Below are 11488 nucleotides of genomic sequence, written 5' to 3'. Positions count from 1 at the left end.
TTGTCCCAATAAGCCAGGAAGCTTCTCCCTCCTTTGCTGAGTGAGGAAGGGCAGGCTTCCTGGAGCCAGGGCCAAGCCACGACTAGGAAAGCGGAGCCCTGTGGCTCCAGCTATGCCTCCCTGCATCCTTGCTGTCACCGCACAAGATGCTCCATTCTTTTCTTATAATCATTCCTTGTTTGTATCATTTTTAGGTGTCGTCAGAGCTCCTCACTGACCAGCTGAGCAGGTAAGCCTGCAAGAGGTCCCCAAATGGGAATAGCTGGCAAGACCACAACCAACTCCAGTGATGCCTCCACCTTTTGGAGAGCCCAGTGGCCTCCAAGATCTGGTCCCAGAAGAAAAGGAAGAAAGCCACAGGGAAGGAAAGGGGCCTTCTGCAGAGCTAACAATCCTAGAGTGAAGAGGAGCCCTCACCCTGGCAAGCACACTGAACCCACCATCTTGTGTCAAAGACTTGAACACATCTTAAGTGGGGCCTCCAGGTCCCAAATGCCCAGGTAAGGAACACAAGGACGAGGCTGCCCTCCTTTCTTTCCAGAAGAGTGGGTCTAGACCACAGGCAAATGGGCACTAAATTGGGTTCCACCAAATGTCCAAGACCCTTGCCAGAGTATGAAGGCTGTTCTGGCAACAAGGATCCAATAATGGGGCCATCCAGGCTGCACCCCCAGCCCCCCATGCATCATATCACCCTTACCTACTCTGGGAGATATTCTGACCCCTAAAGAAGGGATCCCAGGGACCAAAATAGCCACGTGGAACCCAAACCTTATTCGACCACTGAGATACTGACTAGAGACAGTAACCATGCCTTTCACAATATTCCAGCGTTTCATCCACCTGGCACATAGGATTACACTTCCTCTCTCACAGTAGCTGGATGGGATCACCTGACTAGTTCTAGCCAGTAAGTTGTAACCAGAAGTGACGTGTGCCAGTTCTGGGCTGGAGCATTTAACTACTGATATACAACATTCCAGGGCTCTTTTCCCCCTCTGCCATGGAAACCTGCAATGTTCCAGATGCTGGCTGCTCCATCAGCCTGACCTGGAGGATAATGACCTGGTGCAAAGCTCCCAACTATCCACAGTGGACGTGGGCAAGAACTAAATCTTTGTTATTTCAACTCACTGAGATTTGGGGACTGTTGTTACTGAAGCATAACCCAGCCTATCCTGACTGAAACATGGGCCAAAGGCCAACCAGCACAGAACAAGTTCAGTATCACTCTTCCCAGTGACCCATGCTGCTTTGCTTCCCCATCATCCACTTTTAATTTGGGGTCCAAGTCAACACCTCAGTCCTAATACAATGAAAGAGTAAGGATTCCACATAATCCTGCCCAGCTTGAAGACTCCAAATCTATAATCTTCTCTGAGTCAAAGATGCCAACTCTTCCGGATTTGGTAGATTCTGGTACAGTGTTAGAGTCAGGGTTAGGCAGCTACAGGTGGCAAACTTTAGGCTGCCAAGCAAATGCCAGAAGTCGAACCATGACATATGAACTGACGTCTGACATCAGACTACGGCCCTCGAACACTTCTTGCCAGGTTTGACTAAAGAAAAACTAACTTTACATCTTCTGTGTTTTCATCTTGGAAAAGGAGAACTCCCATCTGTGGGTCCTGACTTGACGGCCCTGCTGGGTCACCATCTTCAGCTTCACGTCCTAATGCATCTTAGCGGTCCTCCTCTTCTCCCAGCAATTGTCTAACTTGCTATCTCATGCGATTTGTAGCTTCTAGTCATTTTTGCTCCCCACCTTTGCCAGCTCAAGCCTCAGCCCATGGCCTTGGCCTGTCATCACCCTTCTCTCCTGTCATTTAGACTTCTCCTAACCCCACCATGTCCAGGAAGTTCTCCTGGCTGATAGAGGCTGACTGATCGGTACAGAGGCCTCACCCTACACACCCTTAGAGATTTTATACCTTACACATCTTTACTGTCTTATATAGCTCTAATTTGACCCTTTCAACCAAGTGGACAGGGAGGGGGAAAGGATAATTGAATGTTTATGAGCCCCTGCAATGAGCTGGTTGCTCTCCTTCACTCACTTCTCATTCAAGCAGGATGGTGAGAGGTTAAAGGCACAATCTCTGGGACCTAATTGTCTGGCATTGAATCTCTGCTCTGCCATTCACTAGCAAGGGGCTTGACCTCTCCGGGCCTCAGTTTCTTTTTTGTAAGACAGGGCCATTAACAAACAGTAAGATTACTATGGTTACTAAATGAGTTACCAGACACAAAACGCTTAGAACAGTGCCTAACACAGAGTGCTCAACGCATGTGAGTTACTATGATTCACTTCTAGATTCTCTAAATGTGCCAGACACAGCAGATACAAAGGAGAGCAAACTAGACCTACTCATTCATTCAACAAATATCGATTGGGAGGCTGCAATGCCCCACACTGAGATGGGAGCTGACGATATTTGTCCCTACCCTCCTGAAGCTCAGAGTCTGGTGAGACAGGGTGGTGGACACTACACAAGTAAACAGCTCAAGATACACACCAGCAAGGCGTGGTCTAGCCCAGGAAGGGAAGGAATGAGATGCCGTAATAGAAACTGGGGGAGGCAGAGAAGTTGGGTGGCCAGGCAAGGCCTCTCTGATATTTAAAGTACAATCTGAGGGACTTCCTTGGTGGCGCAGTAGTTAAGAACCCGCCTACCAATGCAGGGGACATGGGTTCAAGCCCTGGTCTGGGAAGATCCCACATGCCGTGGAGCAACTAAGCCCGTGCGCCACAACTACTGAGCCCACGCGCCACAACTACTGAAGCCTGCGTGCCTAGAGCCTGTGCTTGGCAACGAGAGAAGCCACCGCAATGAGAAGCCCGCACACGGCAACGACGAGGAGCCCCTGCTCACCGCAACTAGAGAAAGCTCACGTGCAGCAACGAAGACCCAACGTAGCCAAAAATAAATCTATAAAAAAAAATAATAAAGTACAATCTGAAGATGAAATGGAGCCAAAACACAGAGGGGAAGAGTAAGGTGACTCGTGTGGAGATGAGGTGAGAGAGGCAGGGCCAGGTTGCTCAAGCTCTGTTGGCCGTGGTGTCCTGAATGCAAGCAGAAACCACTGGATGGTTGTAAGCAGAGAAGCAGCAGGATCCCATCTGCATCTTTCTACGGGAATATTGAAATTCCTCTTTTACTAAGGAGGAAACTGAGGTTCAAAGTCATATCGTTAGTAAACGGTACAGTTGGACCTAGAACAGTTCACATAAGGCCAATCTCATGGAACTTGCCAGTTCGCCCTGCACTGCTCATTCACCCCTGTCCCATACAGAGGAACCAAGTGTACAAGGTAAGAGCTTGTTACCTCTAAAGCCCTTCACCTGCTCGTGGGGTCACGGTGCCTGCCTTGGGGGCCTGGTGACAATTTTCACACCAGTGGCTTCTGCAAACGAGCTGCTTCCCCGCACTTCTTGCCACCACTTTTTCCATCCCCCACAGTCACCAGAGTTGACACCCAAGCCAATAACCACAGGTAAAGGTGTTTCTCCCTGGGACACAGAGTTAAACACACAACCACAGAGATGTGTCTTGGGCCCAGAATGGAAGGGGCCAAGGTGCCAGGGATGACAAATCCCCCAAGAATCCAGCTCCAAGCTTCCCCGAGAGAAACCCCTTCCCAAAATAGGCAGAGGGGTCAGGGACACTCGTGCAAACAGCTGATCCACAAAACCCCGCTGTGCCCACGGCTTTCCCCACCTCAGTCCCTTCTATTTTTATCAGGAGGGTGAGAGGGGGTTGCCAGGTGGGGCTACACAGCTGTTTATGTCTGAAATTTGAAAAGATGCACAGTGTACTTGGGAGAAGGCGTTTGCAGTTAAAGGAATTTCGGAGGAGAATTTCAAACCCAGCGGGGTGAATAGGGGCCTTGTGCTCTGGCTTTTGACTCTGGAAAAGCCACGTTTCCAACTAAGGCTTGCAGAGGGGCCAGTGATGGGGAGAAAATTTACGGGTGTGAGATTTGGACAGGCAGTGGGACCCAGCTCACCTGGGCACAGGCAACAACTGATTTGCAGACTGAGGGTACTTGGGGAGGAGGCCCTCTGCCCCTCCACTGTAATTTCTATTTATTTATCCCCCAGATATTCATAGACTTTCCTTGCCCTCTTAGTCTTCCCTGATTCACCCCACTCAATGCTAACCATTCTCTCCTCTGCATCTGTCATTTATCACCTCTCAATCAGGGAGTTTTACTGAGTATTAATTTTCTTATATATACATATTTGCTTGTTATGGCTTTAAGTCACTCTCATTTGTCAATTTTCTGTTTTTGAATTCAATTGTAAGTGTCCCTTTGGTAGCTGTATGGCTACTATGCCTTTGACACACACACACATACACACCCACACACACAGACACACACACATGCAACTTAGGACCTGGTCGACCATTTTACTCTGTAGGCACAATAGTGGGACTCAATGGTCCTATTCCTTCAATTGTGGAAGATGGGAGGCAAGAAAGAACAACAATTAAACGACACTACCCCTAAGCTGAATGAATTTTACCATGTCTCTTTTCTTCATCTCTCAAAGGTTAAACTGGCTCTGACACAACTCTGTGGAGAACTTCTAGCCTGAGCTATACATGCCCTTATTAAGCCAGGGATCCTCAGGAAGGCTGGGGTGACTGCTGCAGGGCTAGACTTCTGACTTGATCTGGGATCTAAGGTGGACTTGATGCCATGGTTCCATGGTGAGATCTGGCCAGTGTATATAAGAAGGTCATAGCTGTTGATCTCATTTATTTGGGCCTAGGAGTAAGTGCCACGAAGCATCAGATTCATATTGTATTTGTGCTTATAGCTGCAAAAATGCAATAGTCATTCAAAAAATGAATTTAAAAATTCATTAGCTACAAGGTCCTAATAGCCACAAGACGCAGCTGTCATGCAGTCAAACCCTAGTTTTGTCTACGGCTGATGGAAGCTCACCGCTTGATACTTGTCCACATTTCTTTTTCTCTAGAACCCCCTTACATGCGTTGCTTTTCCTTGGTGCGTCAGGGTCTCTGGCATTCCTTTCCTGTTTCTGCGCATCCTTGCATTTCTCTCCAGCAGCCTCTTCCTCCCTCTTTTCTGCCCTTCTACTCTCTCCCTTAATTAGTTACAGTATGATATTAAAGTATATTTTAGCATTTGTCGACTGGAATTTAATGTTCCCTGATCTTATATTAAAAGCAGACGTGTGGAATCTCAGGCCAAGCATTTCTCCAAGCCCCAGCCCCACATTCCTCTCGGCCTGCTGGCCACCTCCCTCCACCTCGGAAAACCCAACTTGGCTACAAAGGGGACTCCCTGTCTTTTCTCCCCAAGACAGCTGCCCTTCCAGAGTGCCCAGCTCTTGACAGGGACTCCCCATTCCCAGTCATTCAGCTTCAGGAGGTTGAGGCCATTCCTTTTTTTTTTTTCTTTTTTTTTTTAAGTTCCCCATGGAGTCTTAACCACTGGACCACCAGGGAAGTCCCGAGGCCATTCTTCATTCTCGCTTCTCTCTCTCTCCCTCAAGATCCAGTGTCTCTGATTCTTCCTTTCAGATGTCCTTTCCTGTCCATTCTCACTGCCATCACCATAGTATTCATCCAACCACTCATAGATGAATTTTGCTTATCCTTCAGTGTTTTGACATGTACTATAACTTTTCAAATTAATCATAATTTGATATTCCATAAAAATCTAGATATTTGGCTTCTCAAGGAAAACAACAATAATAACTACTATTACTACTACTACATGACCCAGCAACATTGAGCCTGAACTCCTGAATGGCAACATTTAGTTGGAGCTGGCTAGTGGCTGTCCCTTTGGGTGGGCCACACCCTCTCCAGTTTGCCTCTGGTTTGAGTGAAAGAAGCCTGACAAAAAAGAGTACTCGGGCTTCCCTGGTGGCGTAGTGGTTGAGGGTCCGCCTGCCGATGCAGGGGACGCGGATTCGTGCCCCGGTCTGGGGAGATCCCACATGCCACGGAGCGGCTGGGCCCGTGAGCCGTGGCCGCTGGGCCTGCGCGTCCGGAGCCTGTGCTCTGCAACGGGAGAGCCCACAGCGGTGAGAGGCCCACGTACCGCAAAAAAAAAAAAAGAGTACTCATGTGAAGATCCCATTTCTATCAAGTAAAAAATAGACAAAACTGGTCTGTCAGTGAGGTTAGAACAGTGATCTTCCTGGGGCAGGGGCCGAGGGGGGAAGCGGGCAGGAGAAGGTGTACTCACTAGAACACGCACAAGGGAACCTTCTAAAGAGCTGAAAATGTTCTACATCCTGATTTGGTTGTGATTACAGTGGTGTTTGTCGCTGTAAAAAAATTACATAGAATAAAGTGCATACTTAAGATGTACTTTATTCTATGTAAATTATATATCAAAAGAAAGAAAGGGAGGGGGGGAAATGGTACAATGCCTAGCCTGGTACCAAGCACATAGGTGCTCAATAATTGACTGATATTGACATTTTCTTTAAGTAGGAGAGCTCTGAAGCCAGGTGGCCTAGATTAGATGCCTGGTTCTACCATTTAGCAATTACATGAACTTGAGCAGCTTACTAAACTTCCCTGTCCTCAGTTTCTTCATCAGTGAAATGGAGGCAACAAGACCTCACAGGATCATTGTGAGGTTTAACAAAGCACTTAGCACAGGGCCTAGCATAGGGTAAGTACCCAGTACATAGTACTGGGAAATAAAGAAAATTCTGACGCCTGCTACAACATGGATGAACCTTAAAGACATTAGGCTAAATGAACAAGCTGTCAATAAAGGACTAATACTGTGTGATTACAGTTATATGAGGTACCTAGAGTAGTTAAACTCAGAGACAGAAAGTAGAGTGGTGGTTGCCAGGCGCTGGAAGGAGAGAGGGCATGGGGAGTTTACTATTTAATGGGTACAGAGTTTCAGTTTGTGAAGATGAAAGAGTTCTGGGGATGGATAGTGGGGATGGATGCTGAACTAAACACTTAAAACTGTTAAAATGATGAATTTTATGTTACTTATATTTTACCACAATAATAAATATTAAATATTATAAATAACAAACAAACCAATAAATATTATCACGATGATGAGGCTGCGCTAGCCCATGAAGAAACTGAAATCGCATTTTTTTAAACTTGGGATTTTTGAGACCAGTCAGAGAACCCTCCAGCATTTTTAATGCCTATTTTTATGACTCTTTCATGATTAAAATGCTAACAAGTAAATGTCCTAATAAAAGGTAATCTACTTAAATAAGACTTTTTCTCATATTCTGAGTTTTCTTATATATTCTGGTTTTCTCCTCTTGAAGGCATACACATTAAAAAACCAAATAGATCAGGAGAAACAACCAAAATGTCAAGGTGACTATTCTCCAGCACCGTATATCAAATGAGTACCAAGTTTTGTGGGAGAAAGTCATGCCTGTGTCTTAGCAGATCATTTCCAAACTATGGAGTTGCTGTCTGTTCCTCTTATATTTCATTTCTAGCAAGCATTTGTTTGTGGGGTACCATATTTGTTCATTTTATACATATTTTGTATCTGTACTATTATGTGTAAAAATCTAGGAAAAATTTTCCAGAATGACACAATGTTTACCAGTGAAAGAAAATGAAAACATCCAGCCCAGTGTGACAAGGGCTGGGCGGTCAGTCCCCAAAGACTCTGATGGCTGGAATAAAGGGAAGAGCAGAGAAGAGCCAGCTCAGCTCAGGCCCGGGTGTGGGAGGTGCCCCATAGGATGCAGGGTGGGGAAAAGGAAAGATGGGGAGGCTTTCAGGAGCTTTGGGGCCTGGAGTTACCTAGGGAAGCATCCTTCTACACCTCTTCTTACCCCAGACCTGCTTGAAAAGTGTTTTTGTAATTGGTGACGATGATGATGACTATGATGGTAGAAACCAACACGGTAACACCCCACTTCCCTCTGAGTTTGTCACTCGCACGGTGTTAAAGAAATAAAACGGCACTTTTCAAATGTTCCACTAGTTCTCAGAAGACTCCACTCCCCGGCCCAGTTCTGCAATAAGAACGCTTTTCTCTATCATGTTTCTATGGCCCTTTACTTCCAGAAAGGATCACAGCGTTTTCTACACACATTACGTATAGTATTAATCATTGCCACACTCCTATGAGGTGAGTATTTTTAGCTTCTTTTACAAACCCAGAAACCAGCATACAGAAGAGAATACACTTATTCAGGGACATCAAACTGCAAAGAAGGGCAGCAGGGAAGAAAACTAACTACCTTGCACCTTGAGCCAGATCATTTGCTAGGTGCTGACATCCTAGCTCATTCTAATTCTCACAACAATTCCATGAGGTAGCTCCATTTTTCAGATGAGAACACCAAGACCCAGAGAGCTTACAAAACTTGCCCAAGATCTCTGTGCCAGACATGGGATTCACATCCAATGCTCTTGAACATACAGGGAACCTTCCCCTCCTCGACCCTGTTTTGTTGCTTGAGATACACAGGAAGCCCTTTCGTGGTGGCCAGCATGAAAACAGTTTGATGGTTTCAACTGTCTACAAGTTTCAATATCAACAAAAAGCATAAACTCAAAGACTCACCAATCTTTGGTGGTGCCAGTAGGAGCAGAATGCCCTAACGGTGAGAGGGAAAGGTTGTCTTGGCTCTTCCCTGGTCAGTCCACAGCTGAGCTTGGGCATCCAATGCTGGGAATTACACATTTGAGGGGCATCCACAAACAGGAGTTTCCAGAGAGTGAGGAAGCCAGAAGGAAACTCCTTTGGGAAATAGTTGAAGGACCTGAGGGCATTCTGCTGTGTGGAGAGACATAGAGGGATGATATGAAAACCCCCTTGGGCTAAATGAAGCCTGTCCTGCAGAAATTGAGACAGATGTGTTGTCCCAGAGAACAGGCTAGACCCCTTACTCATACAGGGGTATTGGAAAGATGCTTCAGAGGAATTCTGAAAACACCTTACACTTGGACTTAGTGAGGCATTTACATGGTATCACCATGTAAGGGACAATAACATGATGATACAATTAGATGGACTGGGACACTGGCCATCTTCTAACAGTCAGTTTAATGGAGGGTAGAAGCCAGCCTCCAAGATGCCTCTCGGCGATCCCCATGCCCTGGTATTCACACCCTTGTATGTCCCTTCCTACACTAATACAGGGTTGGCCTTATGTGACCAATAGACTACAGTGGACATGACCATGTGTGACTTCCAAAGCTAGGACATAAAAGCATTGTGGCTTCCCCTTGTGCTCTTGTATCACTCACCGTGGTGGAAGCCAGGTGTCATGCCATGAGGCAGCTCCACCAGCAGGCCCTGTATGGAGAAGATCTGAGGCCTCCAGCCAAGAGCAAACACCGACTCGCCAGCCATGTGAGTAAGCCACCTTTGACCTGGATCCTCATGCCTGGGTCTAGCCTTCAGATGATGGGCCTGCAGCTGACATCTGACTGCAACCCCATGAGACAGCCCAAGCCGGAACTGCCTGGGCGAGCTTCTCCCAAATTCCTGACCCATAGAAACCATGAGGGATAGTAAATGAGTCTTAAGCCAGTAAGTTTTGGGGTGATGTGACACACAGCCATAATTACTGGGTTATGGAGCCATGGCATCCTAGGAGGGATGTCTCCAGTGCCTTGCCCTAGAACTCAGTCCCAGGCTGAGTGAAGACCCAGAAAAAGTTGTCCTCAACCTTCTCTAAGAGCCCTTCCTAGCTCAGAGATTCTCTTGTTCTGTAATGAGTAAACCTGCTGAACAATGCCAGCACAGTGCCTCTCAAACATCAGCAGGTATAGGAAACACCTGGGGGGTCTCATTAAAATGCAGATTCTGAGTCTGGGGTGGGCATGAGTGTCTGCATTTCCAACAAGCTCCCAGCTGACTGTGCTAGTCTGTAGACTACTCTGAGCAGTGAGAGGTTAGAACCTGCCTGTGACAGCAGACCAGGTCAGGCAGCCTGGAAAAGGCAGTGGGCAGCTACAAAGTATTTGAGCAGAGGAGAGATAACCAGGATCAGAAATACTACACAAGGAGTTCCCTTGTGTAGACTCCTGCATTGAATAGGGGAACGTCCATATGCCACCAAGGGCTTTCAGACACTCATGTCCTTTGATTCTCTCAACACGGTCTTTAAAGCATCCAAATGCTTTCCCATTATGCTGGGTTTTCTGCAGCCTGTAAAGGTAGGCAGTGTGGAGTCATGCCAACCTGCACTCATTCACTACCTGGGAGGCCTCTTAGTCTCAGCTTCTTAGTGTGTAAAATGGTAATAAGAGCCACCTGCCAGGCCGTGGTATCAAGCAGTGTCTGGTACACAAAAGGTGCCTATTATATGCTTCTTAGTTTCGTTACAAACTAGATGATCAATATACATTCATTCCCTTCATTACAAAGATTAATTACCTAATTAATATTTGTCCTTGAATTGAATTGCCCTTCACTAACCCCACGTGTCCTGGGATATATGTCAGATATGGCCCCATTTCACAGATGAGGGTGCGGTTTGTTCTCACCAAGAGCATCTGATGAATGAATACTGACATGAGCATTCATGACCCTCCTGTGGGAATTTTAAAGTTTTTTTTTTTTCTAGAAGGGTCATTTCCCCTGGTCCCAACATTAGGGCCAGTAACTAATAAGATTTCATCCCATTTCTTTGAAAGTTGCTGTTTCCACCTAAGGGGTTCTGGTCACTGTCCTGTCAGCAGTGCCCAAAGTGCTCTGCAACTTAGAGACCTGACTCGGAGAAGCCAACAGACTCAGGTAGAACACTGGTGAAGCCAGAATCGCCAACCATTGGAACACCTTAACCCCAGCTCCCCGGACCAGCGGGTGGAGTGGGCACCACACCCTCCCTAGGCTTCACTGTCCTGTGCAGGGAAGGGTTGGGGGCCAGCTCCAGAGAATGTGCTGGGCCAGGGCCAGTCCTGCCCCGCAGAAGAGATGGCCAGTAAAATACCCACACAATTCCAGAGGACTCACGCTGGGGAAAGTGAGGCACTCCGACTCCTTTTAGCCAAGGAAAAGCTGGGTCTGTTATCTCTGTAATGGGCAGCCCACAAAGATCCCACTTCTTGTCTTTCTCCATTCAGTCCCCGCCCAATGAGGGGTCTAGCGGCTTCTACCACACTGACCAAGGCCACTAAATCTTAGTGTCAATCACCAGCAGCTTCCTCCATAAGGACCCTGAAGGCCACCAGCCAGCCTGGGTCCCCCAAAGTGCTAAGGTTGAACCAGCAGCTTGTGTAGCAGCAGAGAGTATGACCTTGGGTTTGAATTCAAACCCCACCTTGACTGGTAACTCCATTACCCTCTGAGCCTCAGTTTTCACATCTTTTTTTTTTTCCTTTGCAAGGGGAGATTAGTTGTAATATTTACGTGTATTTATTTACCTCATTGGGCTCTTTGAGAAAATTAAATGAGACTTTAATGTGTATTAAACAACCAGCTCAGAAGGTCTTCAAAACCTGTTAGTTCTTTTATTCTTTTGCGTGGAAACAGAATTAAG

This window comes from Phocoena sinus, chromosome 2, assembly GCF_008692025.1.
Source record: "Phocoena sinus isolate mPhoSin1 chromosome 2, mPhoSin1.pri, whole genome shotgun sequence".
Classification (NCBI taxonomy): Eukaryota; Metazoa; Chordata; class Mammalia; order Artiodactyla; family Phocoenidae; genus Phocoena; species Phocoena sinus.
This window is presented reverse-complemented; position numbering follows the sequence as displayed.